This window comes from Ambystoma mexicanum, chromosome 7p (assembly GCF_040938575.1).
Source record: "Ambystoma mexicanum isolate Mex_15411 chromosome 7p, UKY_AmexF1_1, whole genome shotgun sequence".
NCBI lineage: Eukaryota > Metazoa > Chordata > Amphibia > Caudata > Ambystomatidae > Ambystoma > Ambystoma mexicanum.
The window spans coordinates 573,885,675-573,902,687 of NC_090939.1; the positions used below are offsets into that span (position 1 = coordinate 573,885,675).

At 48.5% G+C, this 17,013-nt stretch overlaps 1 protein-coding gene across 1 annotated transcript in view; it reads right to left on the reverse strand.

Annotated features, from left to right (window-relative positions):
* Window positions 1-17,013, reverse strand: part of TMEM131 (transmembrane protein 131) — a 2,512,175-nt gene that overhangs the window by 2,009,657 nt on the left and 485,505 nt on the right. The gene's annotated exons all lie outside the window — the stretch shown is intronic.

Sequence of the window (17,013 nt, forward strand, 5' to 3'; positions counted from 1 at the left end):
CCCCAGCGATGGCTGTATTTTTTTCGATGAATGGACTTGAGGAGAGGGATAAACTGAGTAACAGCCTTCTTATTTATTAATATTTCCTCTACACAATCTTTATCTTGTTGTTCTTCCTGGGTAGCTATCTGAAAATGCTCTGCCGCCTTGATGAGCACTTCATTAAGCAGGGGTTGATTGTCAATGGGTGAGTCCATGACCGGGGAGGTCCTGACTAACAGGAGATTCTATGACATACATATTTGCCTCAGGGTCAACCTCAGGGTCCTCATCCCCTTAATAAGGGTCTGCTGCCTCTTGAATAGAGAGGTCTTCATGATCGGGGTACGGGTCATAGAGATCAATGACTGTCTTGCACTGGATTCTTGGGGCGAGACCTCTTAGCAGGGGGTTGAGCAGGGATCTATGACCCAGAGGGTGCTGTAGTTGGGGGGGGGGGGGTTTGGAGTGGAAACTCTTGAAATAGGGTCCTTTTCATAGAAGTTGGCCATGAAGGACATCCTCCTCATGACCTCGTCTATCGCCTCAGACGACCATTGGGCAGAACTAGGGATGACCAATGGTTGAAAAGGGAGCCCTAGATCTTCATCTGTGTGAGGAAGTAAGGTAGAGGAGGAGCCTTCTTTTTCAGTGTGGAAGACAGAGAATCATGAGGTACAGGTCTTTGTGCCTAACATCCTGAGATTTCTCCCTATGAGGGCTCTTAGAAGCCTTCTGTACCCTGGCCCCATGAAGTGCGTTTCCCCAACTGTATGGGGTCTTGTACATGACTCGAAGCAGAACGTCGAATTTCGGGTGCAGGCTGAACCGGAGCCTCGTGCGGACGATCGGCCATCGGTGGGAGTTTTTCGTGCGACGTCTGTACCGTCCTTCGACAGCCGGGGCACATCATGTGGTGATCTCAAACAGTGCCCAGAGGACAAAGATTCCACGGACCTCTCCCTAGATGTCGTGTGTTGCCGTCTGCTTGACACGTGTGTCGAGTCTCGGCCTTGGGTTGTGCGTTTAGTGGAGGCTGAAGTGATAACGCTGGGTGTTGTCCACTGTTAGGCAGAATTATATGCAGTACCCTTTGGGAACACCACACACAATTAGGACTACAAGTGACAGTACAATTTCACCTTTGGTACAAGCCTGTACTAAACAGTTATAGTGGTAGCAGTAGCGCAGCAGCCAGACTTATCTCAAGAGTAAGTGAGCAGTATCAAATAGTTACACAAAGGACAGCAATTACTATGATTCAGGCAAACACTGACTCAAGGTTTTCAAGTAAAAGAATATACATTTATTTCACTCTTCAGTTGTATAACATTACACTATTATAAGCAGTCTAAATATCACTCTCTTAATACACCACACCACTTCCCTTAAATTCCAGACAAGTTAAGCTCACAAAATGAAGTGGGAGCAAAATGGCACTCCAGCAATTTAAAAGGGAGGGAAAGACAAAAGTTAACAGAAATGGAAGCAAACCAACAGTTAAGTATTCAGAGCAAGCGAACAAGAGAGACTACAATGATAAAATCAGATAGAAAAGGCTTACGGCCAAAGTCAATGGTTCAAAAGTCTTTTCCTCAAGATAATACAGTTCAGGGTAGTTTGCGGTAAAGTTTGTGGCACGGTTTCCGGACGAGGTTGGTTGGTAGAAAAGCTAGTTCAAAGAGAAGAGAAGGACAAGCCCTCGGATTAATGAAAGATTGCAAACACTTTCACCGCAGCTGAACGAAACGAACAACCGGATTTGCACAGTACCTTAAAATGGAGAGGGAGCTGTAGCTGAGGCAGACGTTCCTGGTAGTTCCTGCAGGCTCACCGTTCCTGAAGCGACTGTCGGACTGATCAGAAGTAGGAAGACCGGACGGTCCTGCACTACCCAGGGAAGAAACAAGCAGCAGAGCCAAGCAACAAATAAAAGGTGCGGATTCGACCAGAGGAGGGTTCCTGGCTTGCAGTTTGGGTGAACTGGTTGGTCCCACCAGCTCAAGGGAAGAAGTTTCCTGGAGGATCTTCTCGGTCGTCGGATTCTGGAGATTCGGACCTGCAGCAGGGCTTCACCGGGCAGTTCAGTCGTTGTAGAGGTACTCTTCTTCCAGTTCCTCATTGGTTCTTTCGTTCCAGTGGCGACTCTGCTCTTCTAGTCCCAGAGACCTGCTTTTTATGCAGTTTTCCCCCATTCATACAGCCTGGCTGTCAATCACACAGCAGGGTGGCTGGCCTGGAAAGCCCAGTTCCCTTAGCCAATCAGACAGGAGTGCGACTTGGGTTACCAAGGGAACCCATGGCAGGGGTCCTAAAACCCCTCCCTCACATCCTGCCTACCCAGACACTCAGGCGCCTAGAGGAGGGCTTCTGTGTGGAAGCCCGCGCAAAAGCGATGAACAAATGGACCAAACCTGGTTTGGCGCGCAGAGTAAAACACGAGAAAGAATTTAACAAAAAGAAATGGCGAATAAACCCAGCCAGAGCCAAAAATAAAATGTATTTGGTCAAGCGGGTTTATGTTTGAGGCTAATATAATAGCCTAAAACATTAACACGTTTATATAAGATAATCACGGTAGAAAAGTTAGGGTAGAGACCACTGCCACCAGCCAAGTCTTAATGCAAAGGGAGCAAAACAATGCCCCAAGAGGCACAGACAAAAAGGGATAAGAATTAACCCTTTCCAATACTCCATGGAAGATGGGATGTACCGGTTCTGTGGTTTAAAGTGACTAAGGTAAAGTTAATGGTAACTTTACCCTTTTCTGGGAGACTGTAGTCAGCCCCAGAAAATGGAGTCGGTGGAAGTCTAAAAGACAACCCTGTGTCACTGCACTAAAGGTGCTCACACATGAAAAATATGGTGCCCTGGAGTAGGTGAGGCTCCAGTGCCCAAGATCACACAAAAAGTAGAAACACACATAGCAGAACCCATGTAAGAGTGGGAAAAAAGGCTCACACTCTTACCAGGTGAAAAAAATAAATCCTAGAAATCCAGCAAAGCTGTTGAGGGACTCCGTAGGTAAGGGAAATCAACCATTTATAAGAATTCTCCCTAACATCCACATAACAAGGCCACCGGCCTGTCTTCTGGGGTTGGGGGCCTCCGCTTGGGTAACCGGAGTAACCCCGTCGCCTTAGCCGTCGGATACCGCAGCATTGCTGCCATCGCTGAAGGCACCCACTACTTCCATGGCCTCGAGCTGCCTGGCATAATGGGCCCAGCGTTTAGTAGATTGGTCCTTCAAAGTCTTGGGCTTGAAGAGCCTGCACGCTCACAACAACCCTCGACGTGGCCTCTCTGGAGACACAGGTTCCACACAAGGTGTTTATCGACCCACGGAAATGTCCTATTGCACTTGGGGCAAATTTTAAAGGGGGTCTTGTCCATAATGTAATGACACGACAGCTAGGCGAATTTAGTGTAAGAAAAGGGGCATATACATTCTAAAATGACCTCCCCCCTCTCTCCCTACTGTGTGGGCCGAAGCCCTTAGCGGCCTATCAAGACCGAAACGGAACTGTCGCAGGAGTCTTTCGACTGTCGTTTTTCTTGTCCTTCACCGGCATCTGGTATTTCGATAATCGGTGATAAAGGATAGTAAGAAGAAACTATTGGTAATTTGATAATAGTAAATGGCTATAAGCCGAAAAAGGAACTCCGCTATAAGCGTCAGTCTAGAATGGCAGAAAAAATCTGAGGGACCTCGACGCGTGAAGGATCATGGGTACAATGGACGTCATAGGGATAGTATTACTGGCACGCCCTGTTGACGTCCCTTTTCGAGCTTCAAAAACAACAACTGTAACACTATGCAGCTTCCACTAGATGTCGGCATATGCACAGCATGTGAGCTAAGCAGATTCCACAAACCTCAGAAATATACATATCTCTCTTCCCCTCAGGCCAAGCCTACCCCTCTCACTGCCACCCACCTTCTCAGTCATTCGACCCATGAGCGTGTGTCAACTGAGGCATCTTTCTCTCCCCCTCCTGTACCTCTGTCTAACACACACCCGGACAGAGCCCTTTCCATGCTCCACTCTATCTCTGATACTCTCAATTTACTTGCCCCGGTTAGGAGGATCCACATGAAGCCTAAAATCAAGTGCAACTCTCCTGGTACGACTCTGACCTCGTCACCCTCAAACACAAGGGCAGAGTGGCTGAGCGGAAATGGTTGGCATCTTGTACATCCTCTGACAAACTGGCCTGTCTCCTGCTCCATAGGCAATAACGACTCTGTCCTCACTGTCTTTCATCTCTTCTCCCACAATGAGGTTTCTAGACAAGTCCGATCTATGAAAACCTTATCTAAACAGGTTCTTCCCTGTTCTTTCAAAACCATCAAGGACCACATTGACATCCTTGCCCGAGACTTGGCTGACTTCTGCAACCACTCCTTTGCCTCCGATACCTTCCCCTCCCCCCTGAAGTACTCTGTTGTGCACCCTCTTCTCAAAAAGCCCTCAGCTGACCCATCCCTTCTGGCTACTTATAACCCAATCTCTATCACTCCTTTCCTGCGCAAACTCTTGGAAAAGCTGGACATCTCCCAGCTTAATCTTCACACTGAATCTGTTGGCTGTCTCCAGATCATCAGTCTGGCTTCAGAGCAGCCAGAAGAACGGAAACTCCTCTCCGGAACATTTGTGAAGACCTGTTCTCTAACCTGGACTATAATATCCCCTCTGTCCTCATCCTACTTGATCTCTCCTCTACCTTCAACACAGTTAACCATGCCATCCTGCTCAATCGGCTCCGTGATAATCTGGGTATCACTCATCAGGCTATGGCCTGGTTAACTTATTTCCTCTCTGATCGTCCTTCCTCTCCTCCATCTCTCTCCATCTGCAGTGTTCCCTAGGGGTCTAACCTTTGTCCCTGGTTGTTCAAACAATATCCAGCACCTCTGGCTCACCGCATTGCTACATTCTGCACCAACCTCCGGTGCTATGAGGATGACACCCTGCTCGCTTTCAGGCTCCCCCACTGCTGCCGCCTCTTCTCTCATCCCGGATTGTCTCTCTGCAATCCAAGAGTGGTGCGCAGCCAATGATCGCTGCCTGCATGTTAGCAAGACTGAGATCCTCCTCACTGGCACACCTGCACCCCTCTTTCCCCTCACTCTCTGTCCAGCCTCCCTTGGCCGCCCTCCTGCTCCCACCTGGGAGGTTAAGAACCTCAGGGTTATCTTCAACTCCACACTCTCCTTCTCTCCTCACATCTCTGATGTCTCTAAGAAGTCAAACTACCAGCTGCACCTCCTCAGAGGTATTCTTCCTCTCCTTCCCCCCAGAAGCTCACTGTTTCTAGAGCTCTGGTTCTCTCTAGGCGCGACTACTGTAATAGCCTAGTTTTAAATCTGCCTGCCTCTACTCTCCGGCTGTCATGGCTACAGGCCCCAGAAAACAAATACCACACCATCTAGTGATGGGGGCAATGGGTCACTTGACTCACTTATGTCACTTTGGGACCTATAAACACAGGAGCCCTGGCTGGACTCAGTCCTGGTGCCTTTGGCTCATATAGAGATGTGAGCAGGTACACTTTATTTCAGTGCAGGAGTGCTTTTGTAATAATAAATAATAATAATTATTATTTTATAAGAACTTTGCAGGAGCTGAAAACCTTTATTCCAGAGAACATCCTCATGTGCTGACTCATCGGGTGTGGCAGGCAGGCTGAACGTGGTGGGCGTGGCTTCAAAAGCTCAGCTATATTAGCTGCTCCATCCTTAAGGCCGGTGCTTAGCGTTACTGTGCACTCGCGTGCAATGTGACACTCACCGCCGTTTTGGACCAGTTTACTTACCTTTGAAACCAGGCATTCTCCTGCATACTAACCTCCAGGAAACCAGTGCTTCATCGCTTCATCTGCAGACTCATCTCCTGACATCTTGATCCCGACGCCGCAGCACCGCACTCTGCATCCATGAACTCGGACCCTGTGAAGAAGAAGACAGACAAGGTTAGAACATCCCTCCTAGGGCTGCGCCGTATTTGAACCCTGTGCGCCCCCTAGTTAACAACTTACCAGCCACTGTACCGCTGCAGCTTTGTTCCTCATTCCCTCCGGCTCTCGCCTCAAGCTCCGCAGCTTGTGCCGGGCCGGCAATATCACCTGCAAGGGAAGAAAGCAAAAGAGCAAACATCAAAAGTGGAACTGACAGCAATACAAGACAACAAACTTTACAATAGAACAAAAACAGATGAGGAAAGACAAAAGGCAAACAGGAACACTTACCTGAAGTATAGTGGCTTAGTCGCAGCAGGACTGGACTACCACGTGCAAAGGACCATTGAAGGAACACGGCCCAGATCATACAAGCGCCCCTGCCAGAAGCAGCAGGATGGAATGCTCGCCCAAACTAATCAACAGGTGATCTTTCCAGGGACAGCGCATCCCACGGGTACCATGGTTTGGGAGGGGTCTGGAAGGGGATCAGACGCACAAGCTGACATACTCACGCCCCCTATTCTCCACGCAGGAGCAGTCCCGAGCAGCATCACCTATTACCACCAGTCACCACCTAAGCGCAGAAGGCGAAGTCGGACCCGAACAACCTCACCCCCGGGAGGGCTGCAACCGTGCCCCAAAGCCTCTGCAGAGACCACTGAGTGTAACACCGTCCTCTGCAACTCATCCAGAACAGTACTGTGAAACTTGTCCTTGGCCTCAAGCCCAGTGATCTTATCTATCCAGCACTGAAATCCCTCCATTGGCTCCCAGTGGCTGCAATGATCCAATTCAAGACCCTTTGCATTGTCCACAAGCCTTCTGAGGCCTGGGACCAAAATATCTCCAGCTTTCTCTTTTGAAATATCTTCCTACTCAAGCCCTTCGCTCCTCGACCAACTCCTTGAGGGTCGGGCACTTTTCCAAGCAACGAGCTGGGGCAGATCTCCCTCTTCGCTGGGCGTGTCCCTCTGCAACAGCCTCCCTGCCTCTCTCAAACTTGAGCAGGACCATCTCTGAATCCTGAAGCAGCTTAAGACTTTACCTCTTTGCTTCTGCCTTCTCTCTTCCCTGCTGATCTCCTGTCTGATACTGCACTGGTTACCTGGCTACCCTCTGAACCACAGGCCCCGGTCCCTGCCCTCCCAGCTGAACACCTGCACGGCCTACTGGCAACCCTGCACTTCGGGCTGTATATGTAACCCTACAGTCCACCTACCTGCACTATCACTTTCTGGTCACACTTCCTGTCTCTTGTTTATATCCTATGTCCTGGGCTCCTCCTCCCCTTACCTCTGCACTTTTCCCCTTTCCTCTCCCATGCACTCGCGCGATTTCAATGTCGCTGGGCTTAGTGAGATCATGGTCTTGTTCTCATCACCTGCTTCGTTGCGCTTTGAAACACTTGTGTATGGGCACACTATAAATAAAATATATCATATCATGCAAAGTCTGACGGGTGTAAAGTGATGCCATGAATAGAAGAGGATGCACTGAAAGGATATATGAATACTTAATGAAGATGTGACTGAAGAAATAAAGTAAACGAATATGCGTATACGAAGAAATCATATACACCGAAGATAAGTAAGAAGAGATGCAGTAAATGCATATATGCAGAAAACAAGGCAGGTAATATATATATAAAAGCTTGCTGCAGTAGAAAATAGAACACAGATAAAGCAGCCATGATGACAAAATGGGCGTTGACTCTAAGCAAAATGTCTGAAGGAGAGAGAGCAAAGCTGCAGAGCTGACAAGCACTGAAATACAAATGCGTGCATGAACAAAGAATTTTAGTTTGGCTAAGGATCAAGGATGATGCAGCAAGAAGCAACTACAAGGTATGAAAGGAGTTGGAAAGGTGTCATGTCCTCTCGACATACCCATCACCCACACCAACGGGGAAGACACAGCAGGCGGGTTGTACGAGGGGGCAGTTCCACCCCTTTTCGCCCGTTTCCTTGTTGGCGTCTGCCATGGCGCCTCATTCATGCCCGACGGCACTGTGGTCGTCGACTCTGCTCCCGCGTACGGGAGCGATCACGTGATTAGTCATGGGAACTGCTATAGCCAACGCTGACGTCTATGTGTTGTCATCCAGGATGTCCGATATCACGTGACGCCTTTTTACGGTCATGTGACCAGTCATGTGATTTTGACTCCTTTAAAAGGAACCGAGGAGAAACATTCAGTGCTTCACAGCTGTTTCAACCAGAGAGACCTGTTTGGCCTTACTCCTTGTATTTCTTGCTACCTTTTGGATTTTGACCACGGAACGTTATTTGGATTTGTACTGGATTACCCTTGGATTCGACACATTCTTCTGGAACTTTGGAACTCTTGACCCCCCATCTGATCTTGGATCTTGCTCTGGTTTATTCCTTCTGTTTTGGCGAACTTTTGTGAACCACGAACTTTTTACCATCACGTTCTGGCTTCAGGTGTGAGTCGGAGGAACTACAGTATTTTCCAGCCTGCTGTTGGTCTTCCCTTGTCGTCCGTTCAGGTTTCCCACCTGTTCCATCATTCCCCGGGTAAGCTGTATTGGTTATTCTTGATTGCTTACACTGCCATTATTGATCATAGCAATTCTGAACCTAACCTTTGCCTTACAGCACTCAGGGGTCCTTCCGGTGTTCCCGGTATCCAACAGACGACATCACTCATCACCTGTGGCCTCAAAGATTGCTCGGGCAGTGTATTTTATCTGCTCGAGCGGTACTTGGGGACGGAGGTATTCTATAGCTGCACGACCATCAAGGTGGACATCAGGATCAGATCAGAATAGACTGTGAAGCCTATTGGTCGTCCAGCAATGGATACCTCCCCCGGGGACCCCGTGACGGCTTTAATGCAGGCAGTGTCAGCACTCAGGACCGATATGGCAACCGCTACTGCAACACTTCGAGCGGACTTGACCGCAGCCACCACAACTTTACATCATCGTCTCGACACGGTATTAAGTGCACGTCAGCCCCTGCCTGCAGAAGCTGCATTTGATGAAGTTAGTCCTCCTCCTGCTATACCCCCTTCCTTCCCGGCCGCTCCTGTGGTAATTCAAAACCCTTTTCCTTTGGCTGCTCCCGAGAGATACCAGGGCGACCCCAAGAAATATCGCACTTTCATCAATCACTGTAAACTACATTTCATGTGTCGTCCTCAGGCCTTCCCCGATCCTGTGTCAAAGGCAGCATTCCTTCTCTCCCATTTATCCGGGGTAGCCGCCACATGGGCCAATCCATTATTAGAAAACAATCATCCTGCGCTTTATGATTTTGAGTTACTGACCCAAGAGATGGCGAAAGTATTTGATACCAGACACAAAGCACAGTCCAGAGACATGGAACTACTGGATCTCACGCAGGGTCGATCAAGCCTAATAGAGTACATCACCAGATTCAACCAGTTGTCTGCTGAGACTTCCTGGCCGGAAAGTAAAAAGGCTGTGGTATATTACCGGGGTTTGTCCGGGGTCATGAAAGATGCCTTGTCTGTTGTACCTACGCTTCCCACTGTATATACTGATTTGGTAGACCTAACGTTACAACTCGACGCCAGACGAATGGAACGACGCGGGGATGTGTCCTCCTCACTGTCTCTACCATCCACTACCACTACCACTGTCACTCCCGAACCCATGCAGATAGGCGGGATCCGCAGCCCCATCTCACATGTTGAGCGAGAACGCAGGCGAACAGACAATGCCTGTTTTTACTGCGGTCTCCCCGGGCATTTTGTCAAAGAATGTCCTCGCCGTCCAAAGAATAGACAGCAGGGTTTTCAGAAGACTCGCCCCTAAGATCAGAGGGGGGAGCGAGTATTATCCGGAATACCTCTGAACCCACCTTAGGTCCTGTACGTCCCATCATAGTTCAGGCCATTCTGAAACATGCCACAGATTCCCACGCAGTGTCAATAGTAATAGACTCAGGTGCTACAGGCTGCTTCATTGATATAGCACTGGCCCGTTCATTGAACCTTCCTTTGGTCACGAAGAACTGTCCTGAACCAGTCCAGGCGGTAGATGGTTCTTCGCTTACATCTGGTCCGATACTGCAACAGACAGCACCCTTAGAGGTGATTGTCCAGGAAAATCACAAAGAAACAATGTCCTTTGACCTCATTGCCACTCCTCAGTTCGGTGTGATTTTAGGCATTCCTTGGCTAAAACTACACAATCCTCTCATCAATTGGGGGACGGGTCAGGTATCGTTTGAGTCCGAAATATGTCAATACTATTGCCTACTGGCAACACCCCAGTCTTCCAGTCCCGCGGGAATCTTGGGTAGTCTAAATTCCATGGCAATAAGAGACAACGATCATCATGATACACACACGGTAGGGGCTGTCACGGATGGGATACCTGCTGTTTATCACGATTTTTTGGCGGTATTTGATAAGAAGTCTGCAGAAGGCCTGCCACCGCATAGACCTTACGATTGTCCCATCGATCTGGTCCCTGGTGCGTCTATCCCAAAGGGCCGGATCTACTCCCTGACACAAGTAGAAGAGCAATCCTTGCAGGACTATATCCAGCAGGCTTTAAGGTTAGGTCATATTCGTCCATCTACCTCTCCGGCTGCAAGCCCTATTTTTTTTGTTCCGAAAAAAGAAGGGGACCTCCGTCCCTGTGTCGATTATAGGCGCCTGAATGCCGTTACGGTGAAGAACCGTTATCCCATACCACTGATCACTCCTTTACTGGACAAACTCACCCATGCTACCATTTATACCAAACTCGACCTTCGTGGGGCATACAATCTCATCCGCATACGTGACGGTGACGAATGGAAGACTGCATTCTGCTCACGACAAGGTCTATTTGAGTATATGGTCATGCCTTTTGGTCTTTGTAATGCTCCGGCTACTTTTCAACACTTCATGGACGATATTTTCAATGATATACTGAACACTTATGTAGTTGTTTATTTAGACGACATACTGGTGTTCTCCACCTCCCTTGAGGAACACACAAAACATGTCAGGGAAGTACTGTTGCGTTTGCAAAACAACGCTCTTTATGCCAAGCCTGAGAAATGTCTGTTCCACACCAATCAAGTCGAATTCCTGGGGTTTCATATCTCGCCCAAAGGACTTTCCATGAATCAAACCAAGGTTCGGGCGATTGATGACTGGCCGGTTCCGACCAATCTAAAGCAGTTGCAATCGTTCCTGGGGTTTGCGAACTTCTATCGGAGATTCATATCAGGGTTTTCTTCGGTTGTGGCTCCACTCACGGCACTCACTAGTCCTTCTGTTCCTTATGTATGGTCCACGGCACAACAATCTGCTTTTGTTCTATTGAAAACCCTGTTCACCACCGCTCCGGTATTACAGCACCCTGACCCCGACCTTCCTTATATTCTAGAAGCAGACGCTTCATCTTTTGCTTTGGGTGCAGTATTATCACAGATCTGTCCCACCACCAACCGTTTGCATCCAGTAGCGTTCCATTCACGCAAATTTACGACCACCGAATCCCATTATACGGTCACAGAAAAAGAACTGCTGGCTATTAAGGATGCACTACAGGTCTGGAGACATCACCTTTTAGGTGCCAAACATCAAACCACGGTGTATACTGACCATAAGAATCTCCAAGACCTTGCTTCCTTAAAATGCACAAACAGTCGACAGGTTAGGTGGCATTTGTTCTTTGCCGCATATGATTTTGTGGTCAAACATAGGCCCGGTGTTGGTCACGGTAAAGCCGATGCCCTGTCCCGTTCACCTGGGGGGGAGACACTTCCTTGTTTTCCGGACACCCTGTTAGGAAACAACCATGTAATCTGTCTATGCACACCGACTCCTTCTTTGCTGTCTGATATTCGCCAATGGGTCTCTCAGTATCCACAATCATTGGCAGAGTGGGATCCGGTTATACAAGATGGGCTGCCTTTTGTTCATGGTGGTAAACTTTTTCTACCCACAAGTGAGACCCAAAACCAGGCGCTGACCTGGTCCCACGACGCTGCCATCAACGGCCACCCCGGTCAACTACGCACTTTGGACCTTCTTAAGCGATGGTGCTGGTGGCCCACGATGAAGCGTGACGTGTGTGACTATGTCAATACTTGTGCCGTGTGTGCCCAGGGTAAATCGCGCAGGGGGCGGCCCTTGGGTCTTCTTCATCCTCTCCCCATTCCTCCACGACCTTGGCATACGGTCTCCATGGACTTAGTCACTGATCTTCCTCGCACCCAGGGGGGTTTGACACTATTTGGGTCGTAGTCGACTCGTATACCAAGTTTGCACGTTTCATACCTTGTAAAGGGATTCCTTCTGCCCCAGTCCTGGCCAAACATTTTTTCAAACATGTATTCTGTCTTTTTGGTTTACCCCATGTGTTGGTCTCTGATCGTGGGTCCCAGTTCACTTCCCGTTTTTGGAGGGCCCTTACCACTCTGTTGGGCATTGATGCCCGGTTTTCCTCTTCGTACCACCCAGAGAGTGATGGGCAGACGGAAAGGGCCAACCAAACGCTGGAGCAGTATCTACGTTGCTTGACGCTGCAATATCAGGATACATGGCTCAATTTACTACAGCTTGCGGAGTTTGCCTACAACAATGCTCTGCACTCCTCTACTGGTCACTCCCCGTTTTTTTCCCTTTACGGTCAACATCCACGTACCCTTCCCATTCCCGATTTTTCCTCTTCCAGCACCCCCGCCGCATCTGCTTGTGCCCGAGACATTGTTTCTGTTCACGCTCAGACTTTGGTCCATTTACAGGAGGCTCAAGCTTCCATGAAGGCGGCTGCCGATAAAAAGAGAGCGATTCCACCCGTTTACAAAGTAGGGGATAGGGTGTGGCTTTCCACTCGTCATCTACATATCCCTGGCTGCCGCAAACTGTTGCCACGTTTTGTGGGTCCTTATAGGGTGGTCAAGGTGCTGAACCCGGTGGCGTTGCGTCTGGCGGTGCCATCTGCCTGGCGGATCCACCCGGTTTTCCATATTTCCCTTCTTAAACCTTGCCCTGGTTCCACTCGCTTGGGTTCGCCTCCTGCTCCTGTTTCTGTCTCTTCACCCGATGTTTATGAGGTCCGGGCTATCTTGGGTTCCCGTATCCACAGGGGTGTTCTGCAGTATTTAGTGGACTGGTTGGGTTATGGCCCTGAAGATCGGTCATGGGTTGCTTCCCGGGATGTACATGCTCCCCGTTTGTTGGCCCGTTTTCATAGTGACAATCCTACGAGCCCACGTGGTCGTGGGCCTTTGGGGGGGGGCTCTGTCATGTCCTCTCGACATACCCATCACCCACACCAACGGGGAAGACACAGCAGGCGGGTTGTACGAGGGGGCAGTTCCACCCCTTTTCGCCCGTTTCCTTGTTGGCGTCTGCCATGGCGCCTCATTCATGCCCGACGGCACTGTGGTCGTCGACTCTGCTCCCGCGTACGGGAGCGATCACGTGATTAGTCATGGGAACTGCTATAGCCAACGCTGACGTCTATGTGTTGTCATCCAGGATGTCCGATATCACGTGACGCCTTTTTACGGTCATGTGACCAGTCATGTGATTTTGACTCCTTTAAAAGGAACCGAGGAGAAACATTCAGTGCTTCACAGCTGTTTCAACCAGAGAGACCTGTTTGGCCTTACTCCTTGTATTTCTTGCTACCTTTTGGATTTTGACCACGGAACGTTATTTGGATTTGTACTGGATTACCCTTGGATTCGACACATTCTTCTGGAACTTTGGAACTCTTGACCCCCCATCTGATCTTGGATCTTGCTCTGGTTTATTCCTTCTGTTTTGGCGAACTTTTGTGAACCACGAACTTTTTACCATCACGTTCTGGCTTCAGGTGTGAGTCGGAGGAACTACAGTATTTTCCAGCCTGCTGTTGGTCTTCCCTTGTCGTCCGTTCAGGTTTCCCACCTGTTCCATCATTCCCCGGGTAAGCTGTATTGGTTATTCTTGATTGCTTACACTGCCATTATTGATCATAGCAATTCTGAACCTAACCTTTGCCTTACAGCACTCAGGGGTCCTTCCGGTGTTCCCGGTATCCAACAGACGACATCACTCATCACCTGTGGCCTCAAAGATTGCTCGGGCAGTGTATTTTATCTGCTCGAGCGGTACTTGGGGACGGAGGTATTCTATAGCTGCACGACCATCAAGGTGGACATCAGGATCAGATCAGAATAAAAGGATAAGCCATGTACGTAGGACTCATTTCTCTTAGATTAAGTAAAGGAGTGAACATTTGCAAGTGCCAAGTATTTGACAATCAAAGATGCAGAAAACATATGCAAGATGGAGCAATCAAGTCTCCAGAGGCCAAGGAGAGTAATAGCATCCAGTATAATTTAATAAAATAGCACTAAATAGGAGGATAAGATGGACAAAATCATGGTGGTCTCACACGTGGTGCAAGACCAGAAAACAAGGCCTATTCATAGAGCTCCAGAAGAATATAGCAATGTACTTTTACTCCCTTTAAAGTTCTGAGAAAGAACAGTCAGCAAGGTCAACTACAAAGAAGCAGCCTTGGCTTAAGGCCTAACTGATGAGATGGCAGGCTAATAAGCCAAGTTGTCAGTTGTCTGAATTTGTTCCCCGCACCTAGGTTTCATTTTGCTTGCATGCTGCTAATGAGACGAATGTCCAAGGTTGGAAGAGTGGCAACCAATCATGAGGGCCTATGCCATAGTGGACTATACATTGTTGCAGAAGCTGAATTGCTGCTGTTATTCTTCCGTTATCTATATTATACGTAGTTGGAGGTTGTTCCAGGCATGCCTACTTGATAAGGGGCAGCCAATGATGTTACCAACACCTAAATAAGATATAGGTATATATGTTTTCTTAACCTATCTCTCCGCCCAATAGGTTTTGACTATTTGCGACATAGGATGACGTAATAGCTGACGTACATTGAGGTATAAAGCCTTTGTGTAACTGAAATGTATTTGAGAGTGTGTGAGCTACAAATCAGTTTGTTCGCCAGGTTTGCCTACTTTATTGAACTCATAATAAAGCAGTATTTTGCCATATTCTTATAGTCTGTCTGGTTATTTGGGCCCGAGATCATTTGTTGTGGTAATCCAGTCCAGCAATTGGAATGCTGCAGGTGCTACTGCACATTTCGGTAGTGGTTCGGGTGGTTCAATCCAGATCCTCGGATTCTTGACGTCTTCCAACATCAGCCGGAAGACTGCAGTTTCCTGTGGAGAGCGTGAGAAAAAACATGGGCAAGATGAGACGGTTAGCAGGTGCCCCTTTGAAGAAATTCTGTCCATTCCCCAAGGGCGCCCCACAGGCTGTAAGCGAAGTGGTTGATTGAGGAGGAGTTGATAACGAAGGTCTCGAACTGAACAACTGACATAAGTAGAAACATCGAAAATGGCAAATAAAAGTTGAGGGAGAATATTGTATGTATATATACTGAGGGAACGTAACTGGGTTTGATTAAGGCGAGATACCTTGTTTCCAATCTCAAGGAGAATAGAAGGGACTGCATCAAACTCCAGAACGGAGAAGTATAATTAAGGGATTCCTCCGGCTAAGCCAAAGAAGGATGCGCGACACTCCAAAATGGAGCAAAATAGCGATGAGATACTTATTACTGGACAGGTAGAGAAAGATGATCATAGAAATTGTTGTGCACATTTGTCTGGGTTTTTAAAAAAAATGTTAGTGTAACATGTTGACGTATTTGGTATTAGTTGTGATAATATAGGTTGTAGGCTGAAACTATAGAACAGTAGTAACAAATTCGACTGATTATCAGACCCTAAAAAACAAGCGATTGCCGCCAATCATAGGAGGGTAGCAGTTGAGAAAAAATAGAATAAACTAAGATTCTAAGGTCACGGGTTGTGGATGGTGCCACACAAACTTCTGTGGAATCGGGTTTATGCCATCCTATAGCACCATTGGCAAAACTTTTGTCTCGACCCAATGTGCCTCCTATTGTGCCCCTTATCTTCACACCCCCACAGTGTCTTAGGGTTGTGCTCGTAAGGCGACGGGCTCAGTCCTTCTATTTCTACCACCTCCTCCATTGACTCAAGTGTGGTTCCAGCGGAAGTGCGTTAGGCAGGGTTGTGTGGACCACCAAGGGTAGCAATCTCGTTTGGTTGTTCCCCCAGCACCCTCTGCTGTGATCAACACTCCTGCCAGTGCAGTGCATGTCCTCTCTCTATTTAGTGCCGGTCCTGATGATCCTTTGGTGCGGTGGCAGTCCATGAACTTGATGTGTACCTTTAGAGGGACAATGCATGGGAGTAAGATTGCTTACAAACGTACTCTTGTTAAAGCACTCAGAGGTTTTGGGGGTTAAAGACATCATGAGTAGCATTTTTACGACTTGCCGTACCCTGTCGGATTGCATGTTTTGTGGTGGCTGCAGTGTCAGGTTTCGTTTCATCAGCGCGTATGTGAGGACCTGTCTTTTGAATTGTTGTGATGCCATCTTCAAAACGTGTCGGGGAGTGGGGGGGGGGGGTGGTTCTGCCAGATATTTCGACCCCGGAAGCTCAAGCTCCTGTGGCCCGGGCGCAGAACTTGACGGCTAGTGGCCTGCCCGTGTGAAACCCTAGAAGTTGCTTTAAAGGCCCCCACTGTAGCCATTTCCTGGGGTGCCTTAGACACTGTATATCGATGCATGGGGCGACCCCGCCACTTGGAGTTTGATGCCAGCCCTGTCTATCAGGGGGATCCCAGGGAGGGTTTAGCAAATGGTATTGCCTGGGTGGGAATTTATTGGCAATCCCATTGTTGGGCCAGTGTTGGAGGAAGTGCTGGCCCTGCATAGGCCTTTAGTGGGCAGCTCCAAGGCTCTGAGTAGGATTACAGTTCTATCATGGAACATCAATGGGCTCGCCATTAAAGTATTTGATCCCGATTGGCAAGCACTGATAAAGAACTATAGGGTGATATGTTTGCAGGAGACATGATCACTCTCCCAGTTGACATGCCTAATTATCAGGCCTTTTTCTCACCTGCAGTTAGAGCCCTGAGGGGTCGCCCTAAGGGAGGGTTATTGATTTGGACCCATGCAAGTATTAGGGCAACATGTAAAGTTCTGAACGTGGGTTCACCTGACCTGCTTTGTGT